Source organism: Macrotis lagotis, chromosome 1 (assembly GCF_037893015.1).
Source record: "Macrotis lagotis isolate mMagLag1 chromosome 1, bilby.v1.9.chrom.fasta, whole genome shotgun sequence".
NCBI classification, from domain to species: domain Eukaryota; kingdom Metazoa; phylum Chordata; class Mammalia; order Peramelemorphia; family Peramelidae; genus Macrotis; species Macrotis lagotis.
In genome coordinates this window covers 550,597,304-550,618,216 of record NC_133658.1, presented here as the reverse complement: position 1 = coordinate 550,618,216, position 20,913 = coordinate 550,597,304, and the positions used below count along the sequence as shown (strand labels likewise).

Genomic DNA, 20,913 nt, shown 5'->3' with positions numbered 1-20,913 from the left:
GTATTTTGATCCTTCTTGGCATCATATAAGATGAATTTCTGAATGGTGTTCCTCCTTTTTCTCTGCTTACTCATTTTTTCCAGCCTGTGCCTGGTTTTGGGGTGCTTCCTGAGCTTTTGAGTATTATTGGGAGTCCCCCCCACAAGTATCTTCATGTATGAGGCTCTGTCTTCCCTCCTGGTCTGTGAATGACCTCTAGCACACCCCTCTGCCACAGAACTGAGGTGGGGTGGGGCTCTGCTGTTCTATGGGTTTCCTAGACTGCAATAAGGGTCTGATTGTGGTCAGAGAGCCAGAGTCATGTTCCAGGTGCAGAAGACACACCTCAGCAGTCTCTCTCCACTTCCCTGATACACTCGGCACTCATGACTGGGTCCCCCTGCTTACCATTTCTGCCTACATCCAGCTCATAGATAGGTGCTGCCATGGCCATGCTGCTGGCTGAATGCCCTGAAGGTTATGCTTCACATGCTTGCTCTGTCAGAGGACCCCCCACTATCCCCCATGTTGCTCCCGGTGCTGCCCCCTGAGGTGTAGGTCAGGAAACTGCCCCCTGCTGCCATGAGCCATGGCTCCTAGCACCCTAGGACTGCATCCAGTAGGCTGAAGTTCCTTCTCTCTGCCGGCCACTCCTCTAACCCCATGTAGGAGTGCCTTTCTGCTCTTTTCCAGGTTACCTTGGGCTGGAGAATTTAGTGCTTCAGTGGATCCCTCTGTGGATTCTGTCTCTTGAAAATTCAGTTAGAGTCTTTAGTTTATTAGTTTGGGAATATCAGAGAGAGAGAGAGAGAGAGAGAGAGAGAGAGAGAGAATCTTGGCTCCACTCCCCCTTGTTATTCTAAAACCTTATTGTATCACCCTTTGAGTCTAAATCATTTAGTCATTTAGACCTTATCTTGATAGAGCATGTGAGATACTTTGCCTAGTGTCTGCATAATAAGTTTCTAGTTTTTCCAGTAGTTTTTGATAAATAGAATCTTGAAACTTGGAGTGTATCAATCAGTGGATTATCACATTTCTATACTACTCCTTTTTTTTAGCTAATCTACTCCACAGATCCACAACTCTATTGCTTAACCCGTATCAAATAATTTTGATCAGTGATGCTTAATAATATTGTTTTAGATCTGATATAACTAGACCACCTACATTTGTATTTTTTCATTAATTCTCTTGATATTCTTGACATTTTTTCCACCAAATTAATTTTCTTGCTATTTTTTCTAGTGACTGCTAGAAATTTTTTTATAAATATGAAGAAATATTAATTATTTACATGTGTTTATTTCATTCCTGCAATTTTCCTAAACTTGTTATTTGATTCAAGTATTGTAGAAGTTGATTTACTAGGATTCTCTGTATATGCTATCATGTCAATTAGAAGAATTAAGAATTTTCTTCCTAATTACCTATTTCTTTAATTTCCTTTATTACTAAATTCAACATTTCTAGTATAATAGTGAATAACAGGAATAATAATGGGTATCATTGTTTCAATTCTTAACTTATTGGAAATTTTTTAAGCTTATCCCCATGACATATTATGCTTGCTGATAGTTTAGAGAGATCTTGCTCAACATTTTAAGAAAAAGTCTATTCCTATATTCTCTAATGGTTTTAATAGGAATGGGTGCTGTATTTTCTCAAAAATGTTTTCAGCATCTATTGAGATAATCATATGATTTCAGTTAGGTTTATTATAATTACAGTCAATTATATTGAGAGTTTTCTTAATATTGAACCAATCCAACCTTCCTTGTATAAATTACAACTGGCCATAGTGTATTATGATGGTGATAAATAGCTATAATTCCTTTTGAGAATATGTTATTTAAAACTTTTGCATCAATATTCATTTGGGAAATTGGTCTATAATTTTCTTTCTTTGTTTTAACTTTTACTGATTTTGGTATCAGTAACATATTTGTGTCATAAAAGGAATTTGACAGGATTCTTACTTTGCCTACAACTTCAGATTTTAAATATAATTAGAATGAATTGTTCTTTAAATTCTTGGTAGAAATCACTTGTAAATCCTCTGGCATTGAAGATTTATTTTTCTACCTTAGAGAGCTCATGAATGGCTTGTATAATTTATTTTTCTAAAATGGTGCTATTTGGGGCAGAGCTGAGAATAAAAGTCTTTGTCTTGGCTGGAGCTACTGCCCCTGCCCTAAGTAGCCCCTCCTAGGCCAACATCTCAAGCCTCCAGCTCACAGAGACCCGCAGCTGGCCTACCTGTGGAGCACTCCCCACACCCTCCACTCTGACAAAGTCTTTCCAACCTGCTTCCAGACCCAATGCTTCCCTTTCCATTGATTTGACAGGTAAACTACCCCTTGATCTTCTAGTTTGTTTACCATATTGTTTTTATGTCTAAATCTTGTATCCATTTTGATCTTAACTTGGTATAGGGTGTGATGTGTTGTTCTTATCTAATTTTCTTCCATACTAACTTCCAATTTTCCCAGCAGTTTTTAATTGAAGAGAGTGTTTTTATCCCAATAGCTGGACTCTTTTGGTATATCAAACAGCAGATTACTATAATCATTTTCTGCTATTACTTCTAACATGGCCACTTCAGCCAGTTCTCACTTGAACAAAAATATCAAGGAGATGTACTTAAACCTGCTTCAAGGGAAAAAAATTACTGGTCATGAACATTTGGATCCATGGCACTGGTAAGGGACTGCACTGTAAAACGCAGACCCTAAACAGTGAATTGAAGAGCACAGGTGATCTACCTGAATGGAATTTTGATGGCTCCAGCAATTTTCAACCTGAAGACTCTAAAAGTGACAATATCTTATTCCTGCTGCTCTGTTCTTGGAACCCTTCCAAAAAGACCCCCAACAAACTGGTTCTCTGTGAAGTCTTCAACTATAACTGCAAGCCTGCAGAGTCCAATTTGAGGCATACTTGTAAATGGATAGCCAATATGGTGACCAACCAGAAACCCTGGTTTTGTATGGAACAAGAATATATTCTCATGGGAACAGATGGACTCCCTTTAGGTTGGCCTTCCAATGGGTTCCCTGGGCCCCAGGGTCCATATTATTGCCACGTGGGAGCTGACAAAGCCTATGGAAGAGATGTAGAAGAGCTCATTACCATGCCTCTCTATATGCTGGAGTCAAAATTGGGGGGAGGGGTTAAACACTGAAATAATGCCAGCTCAGTGAGAGTTCCAGAGAGGACAGTTTGAAGTGATTTAAATGGGAGACAAGCTTTTTGCTATACTAACTTCAGTACCAAGACCATGAGAGAAGAGAATGGTCTAAAGTTTATTGAAGAAACTATCAAGAGACTAAGCAAATGACACAAATATCACATCCAAGTCTATGACCCCAAAGGGGATCTGGAAAATTCCCATCATGTGACAGATTTCAATGAAACATCCAATATCAAAGAGCTCTCTGCTGGTGTGGCCAACTGCGACAGCATCATCCAGATTGGCAAATTGGTTGGGCAGGACAAGAAGGGCTACTTTGAAGATTGCTGCCCCTCTGCCAACTGTGACCCTTATGCAGTGTCAGAGGTACTTATCCATACTCCTCAACAATGCAGGGGAAGAACCCTTTCAGTATAAAAACTAAGTGGGCTGGATCTACAGATACCTCTGTATCCCTGACTCACAACCTTTTCTCATGGCCTCTTCCACTTCACCTCTCCCCTCTTCCAAGTTTCCCTTTAGATGTAAACCAGGACACAAAAGACTATTTTATGTTCCAACAGATAATTCCTTGCTTTTTGTGGGTAAAGGGGGGAGTAGGGTTGGGGAATTATTATTTAATCTTTTTTCCCACCTTTGATGACTTTTTGAAGACTGAGAAAATATGTTAGTGGGGGAAAAGGGTTAGGGAAACATAACCACTGCTTCCATCTAATCAAGTCTGTACATCAACATAGACTTGTGGCTTCCAGGGAGAAAATAAAAAGAATGAACATTCAAAAAAGTAGTGTTATCCAAGAATTTCAATTTGTCTTCTATTATTCTGGACAATTTCTATTTCTTTTGGTGAATATTCATCCACTTCATTTAGATGGTAAGATTTGTTGGAAAAGGAGAGGACAAAGAGCTCTGTTATTATTTTAATTTCCTTTTCATTTGTGCTAGATTCAACCTTTTCTTTTTAGATTCTGGTAATCGGGCTATCTTCTTTCTCTCTTTTATTTGAATCAATCAAATGTTTATTTATTCATTTATTTTCTTAAAAGAAATGCTTAGTTTATTTTCTTAGTTAAATAGTTTTCTTGCTTTGATTTTTCAGAATTTCTAATTACTAATTTAGTCTATGATTATTGTTTGACTCATTCATTTATTAAATTTAAGGTATTTGCATTTCAAACAATTTTAGTTTTCTTTATGTAGTCCTTCATTACGGAAATTTTTTTCATCATGAGATGAAAAGGATGCATTTAATATTTCAGCTTTTCTTAATTTCAATGAGAGAATTTTTGAGCCCTAAGACAAGGTCACATTTTGTGTAACTACCAAGTACTGCTGACAATAAGGATTATTCCTTTCTATCCTCATTCAATTTTCTCCAAACATCTACCATAATCTAAATTTTCTCAAATTCTGTTCTCCTTCTTTCTTTTTTGGCATTAGAAATATTTATTTTTGGGAAAGGGAGACTGAAGTCCCTCATGAGTATCATTTTGCTGTCTATATTTTCATATAATTTATTTGACATCTCTTCTAAGAATTTGGTTATAACAAAAATTGTTGCAAATATGGTCCATATTAATATTATTTCATTGTCTATGGTACCTCTTAACAAGATGTAATTTCCCTTCTTATCTCTTTTCTTTAAATCTGAATACTTTTTCTTTGTTTAGGCTCAGGATTGCTTCCTTTTCTTTTCTTTTTTTTTCTTCAGCTGTAGCATAATACAGTCTGTTCAAGTGTGTTAAGTTTATTCTGAGTATATATCTCTACTTTTCATGTGTTTATTGTAAGCAACATATTGTAGGACTCAGTTTTTTAATTCACACTACTAGGTTCTTCCATTTTATGGGAGAGTTCATCCCATTCATGTTCACAGTAAGTATTAAAAATTTTGTTACATTCTTTCATATTTCCTTCAGTTGAGTTTCTCTCTTTTTCCACACTTTCCATTCTCACCAGTGCTTAGCTTAAGATCACTGCCTTCTTCTTTCTGCTCTCCCTTGAACCTACCTCCCCATTTTTTGCGCTTTCCACTCCTACTTCTACCTTCTCTTCTTCCATTCCTTCTAGCCACTTCATTTCCCCCCTTTTCATTCCACTTTTGCCTTCTAATTCTGTATAGGGTGAGACAAATTTTTAAACTCAAATGATTGTATATGTTATTCCTTCTTTGATTCAAATCTTATGAGAGCAGCACTCAAGCAAGTTTCATATTTCCCTTCTTTCCCTTTATTGTAATAAGTGCATTTGATGTGATTTGCCCTATTCAATCTCCTCCATTCCACTTTTCTCAGTAGAATCCTTTTATTTTCATGCAATATTTTTATATTACCACATCAAAATCAATTTATTCCCACACCCACTGTATAATCTTTCTGACAAACACAGTACTCAAGAGTTACATGTAGCATCTTTTCATTTAGGCATGTAAATATCTAATCTTGAATAACATTTTTCCTGTTTGCTGTTTAAATACCATGAATCTTATATTTGAATATATATATATATATATATATATATATATATATATATATATATATATATATACATATATGTTTATATATTTTCAGCTCTGGATGTTTCATCAGCAAAATTTGAAAGTCCCCTATTTCATTAAGTGCATATTACCTGCCCCACCCCCTGAAAGAGTATGCTTAATTTTGCTGGGTATTTGATTCTTGGTTTTAATCCATTTTCACTCATTCTCCAAAATATCATATTTCAAATCACCCCAAGCTGAATGTTGAAGTTTCCATGTCTGAGATAATCTTGACTGTGGTGGCTTGGTATTTAAATTATTTCTTTCTGCCTGCCTGCAGCATTTTCTCCTTGATCTTATTTTGAATAGTGTGTGAGATGGAGGTTTATCCCTGGTTTTTGCCACACTATTATCCAGTTTTCCCTTCTATTATTTTCAAATTGTGTGTTTTTATCCCAGAAACTAATGTCTTTGGGTTTGTCAAATAGTAGAATACTCTAGTCATTCACTACTGTTTCTTTTGATCATCTCCCAATTCATGGATGTATTAATCTGTTTCTTGATCAGTAAAAGGCAGATTTTCATGACTGCATGTTCTTAGTATCATTTTAGATTTGGTAGAACTAGATCACCTTCTTTTATATATTTTTTCATCAATTTCCTTGATAGTCTTGACCTCTTATTGCTCCAGATGAATTTGGTTACTATGTTTTCTAGCTTGGTAAGATAGTTATTGGGTAGAGGGTTTTTTTAATCATTATTTTATATTATTTTGCAATTACATGAAAAAATAATTTTCAACATTGATATTTATTTTGAGTTTTACAATTTTCCCCCCATTCTTGCATACCTCCCCACACCCACCACAGAAGGCATTCTGTTAGTGTTTACATTGGTTTCATGTTATACATTGATCTCAACTGAATGTGATAACAGAGAAATCATATCCTTATGGAAGAAAAATAAATTATGGGATAGTAAAATCATATAATAATATTATAATACTTTTTTCTAATTTGATGGTAATAGTCTTTGGTCTTTGTTCAAAGTCCATAATTCTTTCTCTGGATAGAGATGGTATTCTCCATTGCATTGCAGATTGCTCAAAATTGTCTCTTGTTGTTGCCCTGGAGGGATGAGCAAGTACATCAGTTTTGATCATCACCTTCATGTTGCTGTTAGTATGTACAATGTTCTTCTGGTTCTGCTCATCTCGCTCAGCATCATTTCATGAAAATCTTTCTAGCTTTCCTTGAATTCCCATCCCTCGTGGTTTCTAATAGAACAATGCTGTTATATGACATATATATATATATATATATGTATGTATATATATATATATATATATGTATGTATATATATAATACAGTTGTTAATCCATTCCCAATTGAAGGACACTCAATTAATTTTAAAATGTTTTGCCACCACAAACGTGGCTGATATAAATATTTTTGTAGAAGTGAGGTTTTTACCATTTTTTATCATCTCTTCAGGGTATAGACCCAATAGTGATATTGCTGGTTAAAAGGATATCCATATTTTTGTTACCCTTTGGACATAATCCCAAATTGCTGTCCAGAAAGGCTGGATGAGTTCACAGCACCACCAACAATGTATTACTGTCCCAGATTTCCCACATCTCTTCCTATATTGATCATTGTCCTTTCTAGTCATATTGGACAGTCTGAGAGGTGTAAGGTGATATCTCAGAGATGCCTTAATTTTCATTTCTCTAATAAGTAATGATTTGGCACAATTTTTCTTATTACTAAGGATTGCTTTGATCTCCTCAGCTGTAAATTGCCTTTGCATATCCTTTGACCATTTTTCAATTGGGGAATGGCTTGCCTTTTTGAAAATTTGAATCAGTTCTTTGTATATTTTAGAAATGAGACCTTTGTCAGAAACACTAGTTGCAAAATAATTGTTTCCCAATTTATTATATTTCTATTTATCTTGGTTACATTGGCTTTGTCTGTGCAAAAGCTTTTAATTTAATGTAATAAAAATTTTCTAGTTTGTTTTAAATGATGCTCTCTATCTCATCCTTTGTCATAAACTGTTTCCCATTCCACAGATCTGATAGGTAAACTACTTCTTGATCTTTGAATTTTCTTATAATATTGTTTTTTTATGTCTAAATTCTGTATTTATTTGCATCTTATCTTGGAATGGGGTGTGAGGTGTTGGTCCAAATCTAAGTTTCATCCATACTAAATTCCAGTTTTCCCAACAGTTTTTATAGAAGAGAGCATTTTTTCCCAAATACCTGGACTTTTTGGGTTTATCAAACAGTAGATTACTATAATCATTTCCTGCTATTGCACCTCGTCTATTCCACTGATTCATGACTATTTCTTAGCCAATACCAGACAGTTTTGAGGACAGATGCTTTATAATATGATTTTAGATCTATACCAAAATAATTTTTAAAAGAGAACAAGGTATTCATTGTTTTACATTTAGACTCCATATTAATCTTCTTGATTCAGCTGACATTTCCTGTCATATTCTTTTTAGAATTATGCTTTATTACTGAAGTTCTGAGAGGATCATTTCTGATCATCTCACTATATGAATAAGTACAGTGTTCTCCTGGTTCTTCTCACTTAACTCAACAACAGTTTGTGCAAATCTTTCTAGGCTTTGTTTAGGTCTACTCACTCAATTTCTTACAATTCCCAAGTCTTTGTAAATATAAAAAGTGTTGCCATAAATATTTTGTGCTTATAACATTTTAGGGAAATAAATCTAGTAGTTGTTTTAATCAATCAAAGGATTTACAAAGTTTTATTGTCCTTTACGCATAGTTCCAAATTGCTCTCCAGAATGGTTGAAACAATTCACAGCTCCACCATCAGTACATTAGTGTTCTAGTTCTACCATATACTTTCAAATACTGATCATTTTCCTTTTTGTCATTTTAAGCACTCTGAGAGGTGTAAGGTTGTCAATACTTCACTTTGTTTATTTTCATTTTCATCTCTCTAACAAATAATGTTTTACAATATTTTATATGACTTTAGATACTTTTAATTTCATCATCTGCAAACTGCCTGTTCATACTTTTAACCATTATTAATTGGGCAATAACATGTATTCTTTTACATTTGATTCAATATTATAAATATTATAAAAAGGCATCCCCTATCATAAACACTGTGAAAATTAGTTCCCAAATTTGTGTGTTCCTTTTAGTTTTGGTTGCATTTGTTCTATGTGTGCAATCTTTTAAAAATGTGCTATAATAAAAGTTATGTATTTTGCAAATTATTATATTGTCTATAACTCATTTGATCATAAATTCCTCCACTCTGTGTAGATCATTCAGATAACTTATACCTTAGCCTCGTCAGTGTATTATGGTGACAATATTATTAAAAATTTTATTCTTTCCCAGTTACATGCAAAAACAAGTTTCAACATTCACTTTTGAAACCTTGGGTTCCTAATTCTCCACCTCCCTGCTAAATCAATCCCCCTCATTGAGAAAATAAGTTATTTGATAGAGGTTGAAAATGTGTAGTCATGAAAAACATTATCACAAAGGTCATGCTAAAAAATAAATACATCTTCACCACCTAAAGGAAATCTCAAGAAAAAGAAAGCAAAACAATATAAAAAAGTATACTTCACTCTCTATTCAGACATCATCAATTCTGTCTTTGGGGTGAATAGCATTTTTTTTATGTTTTTGAAAGGCAAATGGGGTTAAGTGGCTTGCCCAAGGCCACACATCTAGGTAATTGTTAAGTGTTTGAGACTGGATTTGAACCCAGGTACTCTTGACTCCAGGGCCAGTACTTTATCCACTATGCCACCTAGCCGCCCTGAATGGTATTCTTTATCATAAATCCTTCTGAGTTCTATGGGTAAGAAAAACTAAGTCATTCACAGTGGATCATCGGACAATTGTGCTGTTCCTTTGTATACTGTATATTTCCCATTGCATGTACACATGTTAGTGTTTTTTTTTTAATGAGAGCTTCCTGTTCATTATTTAACACATTGCATTTCATCCTAATCAAATGCTACAATTTTTTCACCTATTCATCAATTGACAGTATCTCCTACTTACTTGTCACCAGAAAAGACCTGCTATAAATATACCTAGAGATATAGGTCCATTTCCTTCCTTTTTCATATCTTCTGGAATATGGTACTAGTAATAGAATTGTTAGGTCAATGTGAAGGAATGGTTTATAGACCTTTGGGCATAATTCCCAATTATGCTACAGAATAATTGAATCCTTTCACAACTCTGACAAAACATTAATTTCTCATGTTTTCTAAATCCCCTCTAGCATTTGTCATTTTCTCTTTCTGTTGTTTTAGTCAACACCAAAATATATAAGGTAGCACCTCATAATTATTCCAACTCATATTTCTTCCATCAGTAATGAGTTAGGACATTTTGTAAATGACTTAATTAGGTAGCATTGATATCCTCATCTGATAATTGTTCATACCTTATGATCATTTATCAATTGGAAAATTGCTCTTATATTGTTTAAATATGAATAAGTTGATAATGTTTGTGAAATGAGGTTTTATTAGAGAAATTATTTCAATATTTTTTCTAACAGTTTCTATTGCTAACTTTATTTCCTTCTATCCTATATGCCAACTCCATTCTGTTCTTTTTCTCCTTTCACCCCTTTCATCCTTAAAAGTGTTTTGTATCTGACTACTCTCTTTCACAATCCTCCTTTACTTGTATCACTTACTCTCTCCCCAGTCCTCTTTTTTTCATCCCTTTCCCCTTACTGTGCTCTAGGTTAAGAGAGATTTCTAAACTGAAATGAGGGTTTATCTTATTTCCTTTCTTCAATTGAAGTGAATCTATTCACTTACTCCTCTCATCTCCACCCTCTTCCACTCCATTGCAAAAGCATTTTTCTTATTTCTTTCATGAGAAATAATATAACCTATCCTACCTCCCCCTTTTCCCTTCTCCCAGGAGCCATCTTGTTAATATATTACCCTTCATATTCAGTCTTTCTATATAAATTCCTTCTAAACTGCCATAATAAATGAAAAAGTTGATATGAGTTATCAGTGTCATGTTCTCATGTTGGAATATAAGCAACTGAACAATATTAAGTCCATTAAGATTTGCCTTTCCTGTTTACATTTATATTGAATCCATTGAATCTATGCCACTCTGGACATTTTATCAGGAAAGCTTAAAATTCATTTCATTTAATGTTCAATATTTACCCCTGAAACAGTGTGTTTAGTTTTACTGAATAATCACAGGGAAGTTGGGAGGGAAGAGGAGAACAAACATAAAGGATTGAAAAAAAGGAACGCAAAAAATAAAATCTGAGAAAATAATAAAAAACTTAAGTTGAAAAGGAGCAAATAATTCGTGAGGAGGAATAATAGGAAAGAAAACAGAAAAGTATGAATGGCTAAATATAGCATGGAGAGAAATATATTTAGTAATTAGTAATCTTATCTGTAAATACAGATGGGAAGAACTGTCTCACAATGGAAACAGAATGATTTAAAATCAGAAACCTATAATATGTTATTTACAACAAACACATTTGAAGCAACGATAAAGACACATGATAAATGGCAGAGGATAAAGCAAGAAATAATATGCTTCAGCAGAATTTAAAAAAATAAGCAGTAACAATCCTCACCTAAGATAAAACAAAATCAAAAATGATCTCCTTAAAAGGGATAAGGAAGGAAACTATATTTTCTTAAAAAGTTACTATAGGCAATGAACTTTTTTCATAATTTAAGATATATACATCAAATGGTAAAGCTTCCAAATTCTTAGAGAAGCTGAATAAATTAGGAGACATAGATAGAAAAATAATAATAGTGAGGGATCTCAATTTCCTATATCACAACTAGATAAATCTAATCACATAATAAATAAGAAGGAAGTTTGAAAAGGACAATAGAATTTTAGAAAACTTAGATATGATAGACTTTTTCTCTGTAGTACACAGCATCTATACTAAAATTAACAATGTTTTAAGATGTGAAATATCCTTACCATCAACTCCAGGAAGTAAAAAAAAAAAAAAACAATACGTGCATGGTTTTCAGATCAGTGTAATAACCATTACATGTAATAAAGGGATATGGAAAGATAAAAGAAAAATGGGTTGGAAACCAACTAACCTAATTTTAAATAATGAATGTATCAAACAAAATCAGAGAAACAGTCAACAATTTCCTATAAAATGAAGACAACAATGGCACATCATGTCAAAATGAATTAGTTACAGAAAGATATCAATGAATTGGGTATACTACTAAAAAAGGCTATTAAAAAAATTAAATATCCACAATTAAATATAAAATTAGAAATTCTGCAAATTAAAGAAAGATTTATTAAAATTGAAAGCAAGAAAACCATTGATCTAATAAATAAAACCAAAAGTTGTTTGTTATTAAAAAAGAATAAGAGATAAACCTAATCTGATATTTTTAAAAAAGATACTAATTTGCCAGTATCAAAAATGAAAAAGGTGAGTTCACCAGCAAGGAAGAGGAAACATTATCAAGATAAATTCAGCATCCTTTTAGTCAACTGTGTACCAATAAATTTGGCAACCTGATCAGAATGGATGAATATTTACAAAGGACTAAGCTACTCAGATTAACAGAAGAGTAAATAAAATACTTACATAACCCCATTTCAGAAAAATAAATTGAAGAAATTATCATTAAACTCCCCAAGAAAAACATCTACAGACTCAGAAAGATTTGCAAGTGAATTCTACCAAATATTTAAGAAACATCAAATCTAATTCTAAATAAAGTATTTAAAAATAGGAGGAGTTTTGTCAAATTCCATTTATGACTACAAGATGGCACTGATATCTAAACCTGGATGAGACAAAATAGAAAAAGAAAATTATAGACCAGTTTCCTTAGGTGATTTTGATGCAAAGTTTTAGCAAAGAGATTGCAGCATGTTATTACTAGATAATTCACACCATGATCAGGTAGGATTCATACCAAATAGCCAGGGATGGTTCAAAACTAGGAAAACACCTTTGAACATAGCATAACAAAAACAACAGAAATCACAAGATTATCTCAATAGAATAAAGTAAAAATCTTTGACAAAATACAGCACTCATTCCTTTTAAAAACTCTGGAGATTATAGGAATGAATGTAATTTTCATTAAAATAATAAGCAGTATCTATCCAAATACATAACAAATATTATATGTAATGGGAATAAACTAGGAGCATTTACAATACAATAAGGGATGAAAAAAAAGCATGCCCACTATTACCATACTTTTCAAAATAGTTTTGGAAATTCTAACTTTATCAATGAGAGGAAAAAGAAATTTGAGAAATTAGAATTGTCAATGAAGAAACATATCTTTTACTCTTTGCAAATTATATGAAAGAATAATTAGAAAACTCTAGTAAATGAATCAAAAAATAACTTCAAGGAATTAAATTAAGGAAATAGTAGTATATTAAATAAATTCACATAAATCATAAGCATTTTTATATGTAAACAGCAAAGTCCAATAGCCAGAGATATAAAGAGAAATTACTTTTAAAGTTACCATAGACAAAATATTTGAGAATATAATTAGGAAGACAAAATCAGCAATTTTATTAACACAATTGTGGAATAGTTATCACACAAATTGTCAGGTCTAAACAATTGGACAAGCATTAAATGACCATGTTTAGCATGAACTAGTATAACAAAAAAGACAGTTCTATTCAAATTAAATTGCTTATTCAATGCCAAATCAATCAAACTACCAAAATCCACTTTTCAGAGTTACTAAGAATAGCAACAAAATTCATCTGGAGCAAAATAAATGGTGAAGAATGAAAATAAAATGTAAAGGAAAGTGGGCTATTCTTACCAAGTCTAAAACTATACTTACTGTAATGTCATCAAAACTGATAGTACTGGTCATAAATAAAGTAATGAACCAGTGGATTATAATAAATATAAAAGAAATAGTAGCAAATGATTTCAGTCAAATGAGAAACCCAAAGACAATAGATTCACGGATAAAAATTCACTGTTTGACATAAACAACTGGGAAAAATGACAAAGAGTATGGTAAGAACTAGACATAGACCCACATTTCACAGCCTATACTAAAATAAAGTCAAAATGGGTATAAGATTTTGGCACAAAGGGCTATACTATAGATCAATTAATACATCAAGAAATATTATATCTGTCAGGAAAGGGGAAAAATTTTTGCCCGAGCAAGAAATAGTTTACATTACAAAATGCAAACTGGATGATTTTGACTATATCAAATTAAAAATATTTTTACAGTAAAGTCAATGCAGCCAAAAATTGAAGAAAAACAGCAAGTTAGGAAATGATTTTCAAAGCTAGTGATTCTGATAAAGATTTCTTTTAACATATATAAAATTTTGGATGAAATGTTACAGGTTACAAGTCATTCTCCAATAGTTAAATAGTTAAATAACCACAAGATTATGCCATAAGGCATTTTTAAAAGAAAAATTTAAAGTTATATATGGTTATAATAAAAATGCTGTAAATCTTTATTGACTAGAGAAATGCAAATTAAAACAACTATGAGGTATAACATCACACTAATCAGATTGACTAAGATGACAAAAAGGGAAAATGATGTTGGAAAGATTATGGGAAGATTGGGATATGGTAGAGTTGTGAACTAATTCAATCATTCTAGAAAGCTATCAAAGAGAAACAAAATTATCATACCCTTTGACCAACAATATGAATATTAGGCTTATATCCAAAAGAAATAATGAAAAATGGGGAAATACTCACATGTTCAAAAATATTTATAGCAGCACTTTTGGTAATGGCAAAGAATTGGCAATCAAGGGGACTGTCATCAATTCGAGTATGGTTGATCTAGAAATAATATATGAAAATTATGAAGGTCTATTAGCTTATAAGAAATAATAAGTAATCAGATTTTACAGAAGTATGGAAAGAATTAAATGAGCTAATGGTGAGTGAAGGGAGCAAAACCAAGAAGATATTTTTCACATTAGCAATAACATTTGTAAATCAATCAATGATGATTGATACAGCTCCTTTAAGCAGTTCAGAGATCTATGACAACACTGGTAGACCTTTGATGGACAAATACCGTCCAAATCCAGAGAAAAACAAAAACAAAATTTTGAATGGATATTATCTTCATTTTTTAAAAAAAACTTCTCTTATGATTTCCTTCCTGTTCAATGCTTTTTTACCCCATTATTCCTAATTCCTCTTACACAGAATGACTAAATTGTAAATATGTTTAAACACAAAAGTACAATCTGCAACTCTTACCAGAATATTTGCCACCCAAGGAAGGCAGGGTGGAAGGGGAGGGTGGGAAAAATGTATTGTTTATAATTTGGAAATTGGATTAATATTTAAAATCTTCCATAATCTGCAATTGGAAATATAAAATAAAATATCAATTATTTAAAAAAGGATATAAGGGAAATTTTCCTTGATTTCTTGAAAAAAATTTTCTTGACTCTTTATTTGGTCATGGCTTTCAGATAGTCCAATAAATTTTAAATTATTTGTTTTGAATATACTTTCCAGGTCAGTTTTTTTTTTCTAGTTTTTATTCTGTTGTTTTCATTTTATTGCTTGTTGATTTCTCAAAAAACATCGTCTTCCATTTGCTCCATACCATATTTTAAGTAATTATTTTCTTCAGGATGTTTTTAAATTTCCTTTTACTTTTGAACAATACCACTTTTCAAGTTATTTTTAAGTTCTCTGTTTTTTTGGATCCCTTTTTTCCATTTGGCTCAGTCTGGTTATTTTTTTCGGGGGGTATTTTTTGTATTGCCTTCATCAAGCTGCTAACCTGCCTTTCATGATTTTTCCACATTCCCACATTGTCTTCCAAATCTTCCTCTACCTTCTTTACTTGATTTTAAAAATTCTTTTTGAGCTCTTCCATAACCTAAGTTCAATTCTTAATTTTCTTGCAGGCTTTGGGTGTTTGACTTTTCCCCAGACTATGAAATGATTTTAACTCTTTGTTAAACAGGGGTTCTGCTCCCAGTTTGAGGAATGCAGTTTTCCAAGCTTTTAAAGATTTTTTAAAGATTTTTGCAGCTGTTTTCAGAGATACTACTACATACTTCAAGTTTTCAAGGTCTTACAGGATCTTATGACCTCTCTTGGGCTGTGCTCTGGTCTGTGATGTGGCCCCAGCACTTCTTCCTGCTCTGGATTTGTGAGGAGAGACCCTTTTCCAGTACAACATGGTCCATGCAGGTCTGTGCTTGTTTGTCACCTCGGTGCATCAGAACCTTCCCATCTATCTTCCAAGTTGTCTAGAACTGCAAAATTGTTTCATGCCTACATTTTGTGGCTTCTGATATTCAATAATTTGTTTAGAATCATTATTTAAAGATATTTGCAATGGAGAGTTTGGTCGAGACTCAGCCTTTAATCCATCACTTTCTTATGTCTAAATACTATACCTTTTTTGATCTTATTTTGGATTAGAGTGTGAGAAGATGGCCTATACGTAATTTTTACCAAGTAGTTTCCAGATTTTTCCCTGTAGATTTTTGTCAAATATTGACTTCTCATCCCCAAAATTGTTGTCTTTTAGTTTATCAAATGAAAGATTGTTAGAGACCTTCACTACTGGCTCTTTTAGTCAACTGCCCTACAACTCTATTTTAGTCAGTATGAAACAATTTTAATCATTGACTAATTTTAGGTGTGATATAGCTTGAGTACTTTTCTTTTCACTTTTTCCATTAATTCCTTTGATATTCTTGAACTTTTGTTCCTATAAATGAATTTTGTCACTATTTTCTAGCTCTATTAAGTAATTTTTTTTGATATTTTGATTGGGCGGGTTCTGACTAAATAGCTTATTTGGAAATGTCATTTTTAGTAAATTGACTCAACCTATCTAGGAGCAGTTGATATTTTTATAGTTATTTATATTTAAATTTATATATGTGGAAAGTATTTTGTAATTGTCTTCATATAATTTCTGAATTTTACTTGGGAGATAGATTCCTAAATATTTTACGTTATCTACAGATACTTAAAAAGGAATTTCTCTTTCTATTTCAGACTGCTCTGCTTTTGGTAATACTCACACATCCATAGACATAAACACATATGTACATATTTGTGTAAATATTGATGATTTTATGTAGGTTCATTATTCTACTTCTTTGGGAAAGTGGTTCATTCAAGATTGTTTATAATTGCTTTTCTAAGTTTATCTAAGTGTGCTATTGTGTCATCTGCAAAAAAAAGAGTTGTTTCCTCATTGCTTCTTATAATTTCTTCAATTTATTTTTTCTTCTAGAATTGTTACAGTTAATATTTCTAATACAATATTGAAAAACAGGGGTGATAATGGGCTTCACTGCTTTACCTCTTATCTTACTGTGAATATTTTAACTAACTACAATTAAATGTACTTGCTGAATGCTTTGGATAGATAATGCTTATCTTTTCAATAAAACCTAATTTATGCCTATTCTCACCTAGGATTTAACAGGCATGGGTACTGTATTTTGTTAAAAGGTTTTCCAGCATCTAATAAGGTAATCATATGATATATAGGAGTTTTGTTATTTTTGTATTTTTACATAACTTGTTTTCCTAATATTGAGCCATCCTTGTATACCAGCATAAATCCTTCCTGATCATCATATATTATGCTAGTGATAATTTACTTAAAGTCCTTTTTAAAATTTTAATTAAAATATTTTCATTAATATTAGAGAAATTGATCTACAATTTTCTTTCTCAGTTTTAAGTCTCCATACTTTAGGTAACAACACTATATTTGTGTCATAGAAGGAAATTGGTAGAAATAATTCTTTGTTTTTTCAAAAAGTTTATGTAAGATTTGAATTAATTTTTCTATAAATACTTGGTAAAAATCACTTGTGAAATCAACTGATGCTGAGATATTTTTTAGGGAGTTCAGAGCTGGCTTGTTCAATTTATTTTTTTCTGAAATAGGGTTAAGTAAGTATTCCTTTAATATGGGAAATTTATATTTTTGTAAATATTCATCCATTCCACTTAAATTGTTAGATTTTTTGACATACATTTGATCAAAATAGCTCCTTAATATTCTCTATTGTTTGTAAATTCACCCTATTCATTTTGATAGTTATAATTTGATTTTCTTCTTCTTTAAAATTAAATCAGCAAAATTTTAACTATATTACTATTTTTCTTAATTCCAAGTTTGAAAGTTCCTTAATTTTCTTGCTTTCCATGTTATTAATGTTTTCTTTAGGTTACAATATTTTAAATTTGGTATTTGATTATGAATATTTAATTAGTTCTTTTCTAGCTTTTTTTAGGTACATGATCAATTCGTTGATCTCCTTTATCTTCATTTTATTCAAATATGTAGAGACATAAAATTTTTACTTATAACTGCTTTGATTGCATACCTCAAATTTTGGTATTTTTTTTCATTTTTTGTCAATGTTTTGGATGTCACTCCTGATTATATCTATGATTTCTTCTTTAATCATATTAGGCTATTTAGTTTTCAAACAATTTTTAGTCTATCTTTTCATGGCCCTTCATTACATGTAACGAAGATCACAATGATATGAATTGGATGATATGAATTGGATACATTTAGTATTTCTTCATTTCTTCATTTGATTATGAGATTTTATACTTTCTTACTTGGTTACTTTTTGTGAAGAAGCCCAAGATCACTGAGGAAAAAGGTGTATTTCCTTCTATCTCCATTCAATTTTTTTTCCAGAACTCCATCATATCTAAATTTTATTTTTTGATTTTTTAAATATATTTATTGACGTATTAATAAACAATCTTTTTGTAAAAGTAAACACAATAACCCCACATGCAGAAAGATAGAAAAAGTTTCATGAAAAATAAAGTGAGAGAAAAAGAAAAAAATATATATACTTTAGTCTGTATTCATATAACATCAGCTCCGTCTCTGGGATGTATCTCATTCTTGATCATACGTCCATCAGATAAGTTGCTTCAATATGTTTTTTTCCCCTAAGGTATTATTGTTGACTATATTTTCCTCCATCTCTTCATCTCCTCTCCCATTTATTCAATTCTCTCCCTCCTTTCACTTTGTACTTCCTCAAAAATGTATTGTGGATCAGACAAATGGCACAGATGACAGAGCACCAACCTGGGAGCCAGGAGGACCCAAGCCCAAATCCAAACCCAGGCACCCAACAACCACCAAACTGTGTGATCCCAGACAAGCAATCCAAACTCACTACCTTGTAAAAAAAACGCAAAACCAAAACCAAAAACCAAAAAATGTTACGTATTTGCCTACGCTCTCCCATGATCTCCCTTCACCCCTTTAATTTACACCCTTCCTCCCCACCCCCTTTCTGCTTTCTCCCATCTCCCTCCTCTCCTTTTTCCTCTAGGGTAAGATAGATTTCAATACCCTATTAAGTGTGTATGTTATTTCCTTTCTGAACCATTTCTGATGAGAATGTACACTCTCATTCCCCTTCACCTCCCTTCCTCTCCACTGGAAAAGTTTTCTCTTGACTCATTTATGTGAAATATTTAATCCATTCTTTCTCTCCTTTTTCATTTCTCCCAATATATTCCTTTTTTCATCAGTTGACTCCATCTTTAATATAGAATACCTTCATATTCAGCTCTCTAATGTGCCTTGTTTATATATACTTCTAACTCCTCCAATAAATGAGAAGGTTCTTATGAGTTTTCAGTATCATCTTCCCATGCAGAAGTGCAAGCACCTCAACATCATTAAATCCTTCATAGTTTGTCCTTCCTGTCCATCCTCTATATATTTTTCCAAGTCCTGTACTTGGAGATCAAACTTTCTGTTTGGCTCTGGTTATTTCAAGAGGGAATTTTGAAATTCCCTTATTTCATTGAATGTCCATCTTTTCTGCTGAAAAAGGATATTCAGTTTTGCTAAATATTCTCAGTGGTAATTAAAGTTCTTTTGCCTTCTAAGATATAATATTCTAAGCCACATGAGCCCTTGATATAGATCTGTCTAAGTCCTCTGTAATCCTGACTGTAGTTCCACGATATCTGAATTGTTTATTTATGGCTACTTGTAATATTTACTTTTTGTCTTGGGAATTCTGGATTTTGACTATAATATTCCTGCTATTCTTTTTTTTGGAGGGGTGTTGTGATCTCTATCAGGAGGTGAGTGATGGTTTCCCAAAATTTCTATTTTGCCCTCTACTTTTAGAATATCAAAACAATTTTCCTTGAGAAATTCTTTTTATTTATTTACTTTTTTCATCCATGTGTACATGTATAGCTCCAAATTACAAAAGTTCCCTCCACCCTCTTTCCTAATCCCTGCCCTCAGTTGTGAACAGCAATCTTAGCATTTTGCATATATAATTTTTTAAACATATTTACAAATTAGTAATTTTTGGCATGAGGAGTTAGGATTAAGGGAAAGAGATACATAAGAGATATTTTTATAGAGTGTTCATCAAATGTGGAATAGTTGTTTTTATTTTTTTAAATTCTACTGTGTGTTTTGTTTTGTTTTTCTTCCAGTGGTTGATGATAATATAGTCCATAATCTGTCAGATAGAATTGTCCAAGTTCTCTGGACTGCTGAGAGGGATTGATTCCATCAATATTGTTCACCTCATAATGTTTCTGTGTAAATTGTTCTCTTAGCTCTACTCCCTTTGCACAGCATCATGTCCTTTGAGATGTTCCATGATTTTTCTATAATCCAGTCATTTATTGTTTCTTGTAGAACAGTAATATTCCATAGTATTCATATACCATAACTTGATTAGCCATTCCCCAATTTATGGGCATCCCCTCAATTTCAAATTCTTTGCCACTGGAAAAAGAGCTGCCATGAATATGTTGGGATATGGAGGGCTTTTCCCATTTTTTACAAGTTCTTCTGGATATAGTCCTAGAATTGGAATTGCTGGGTCAAAAGTTATGAGCATTTTTATTGCTCTTTGGATATAGTTCCATATTGCTCTCCAGAAAGGTTGGATCCATTCATAATTCCACGACCAATGCATAAAAGTCCCAATCTTCCCTCATCATCTCCAACATTGATCATTATCATCCCATTCTTTGCATCTGGGCTAATCTAATAGATGTGAGATGATACTTCATTGTTGTTTTAATTTGCATTTTTCTAATCAATAGTGATTTGGAGCAATTTATTAATATGCTTAGATATAGTTTTCATTTGTTTATTTGAAAACTGTCTATTCATATCCTTTGATCATTTATCAGTTGGGGAATGACTTATG

General features: G+C 32.3%; 1 pseudogene; it reads left to right on the top strand.

Moving 5' to 3' along the window:
• Positions 1–2,571: 2,571 nt before the first annotated feature.
• LOC141521253 (glutamine synthetase pseudogene) lies at positions 2,572–3,596 on the top strand (annotated as a pseudogene).
• The last annotated feature ends 17,317 nt before the right edge of the window (positions 3,597–20,913 follow it).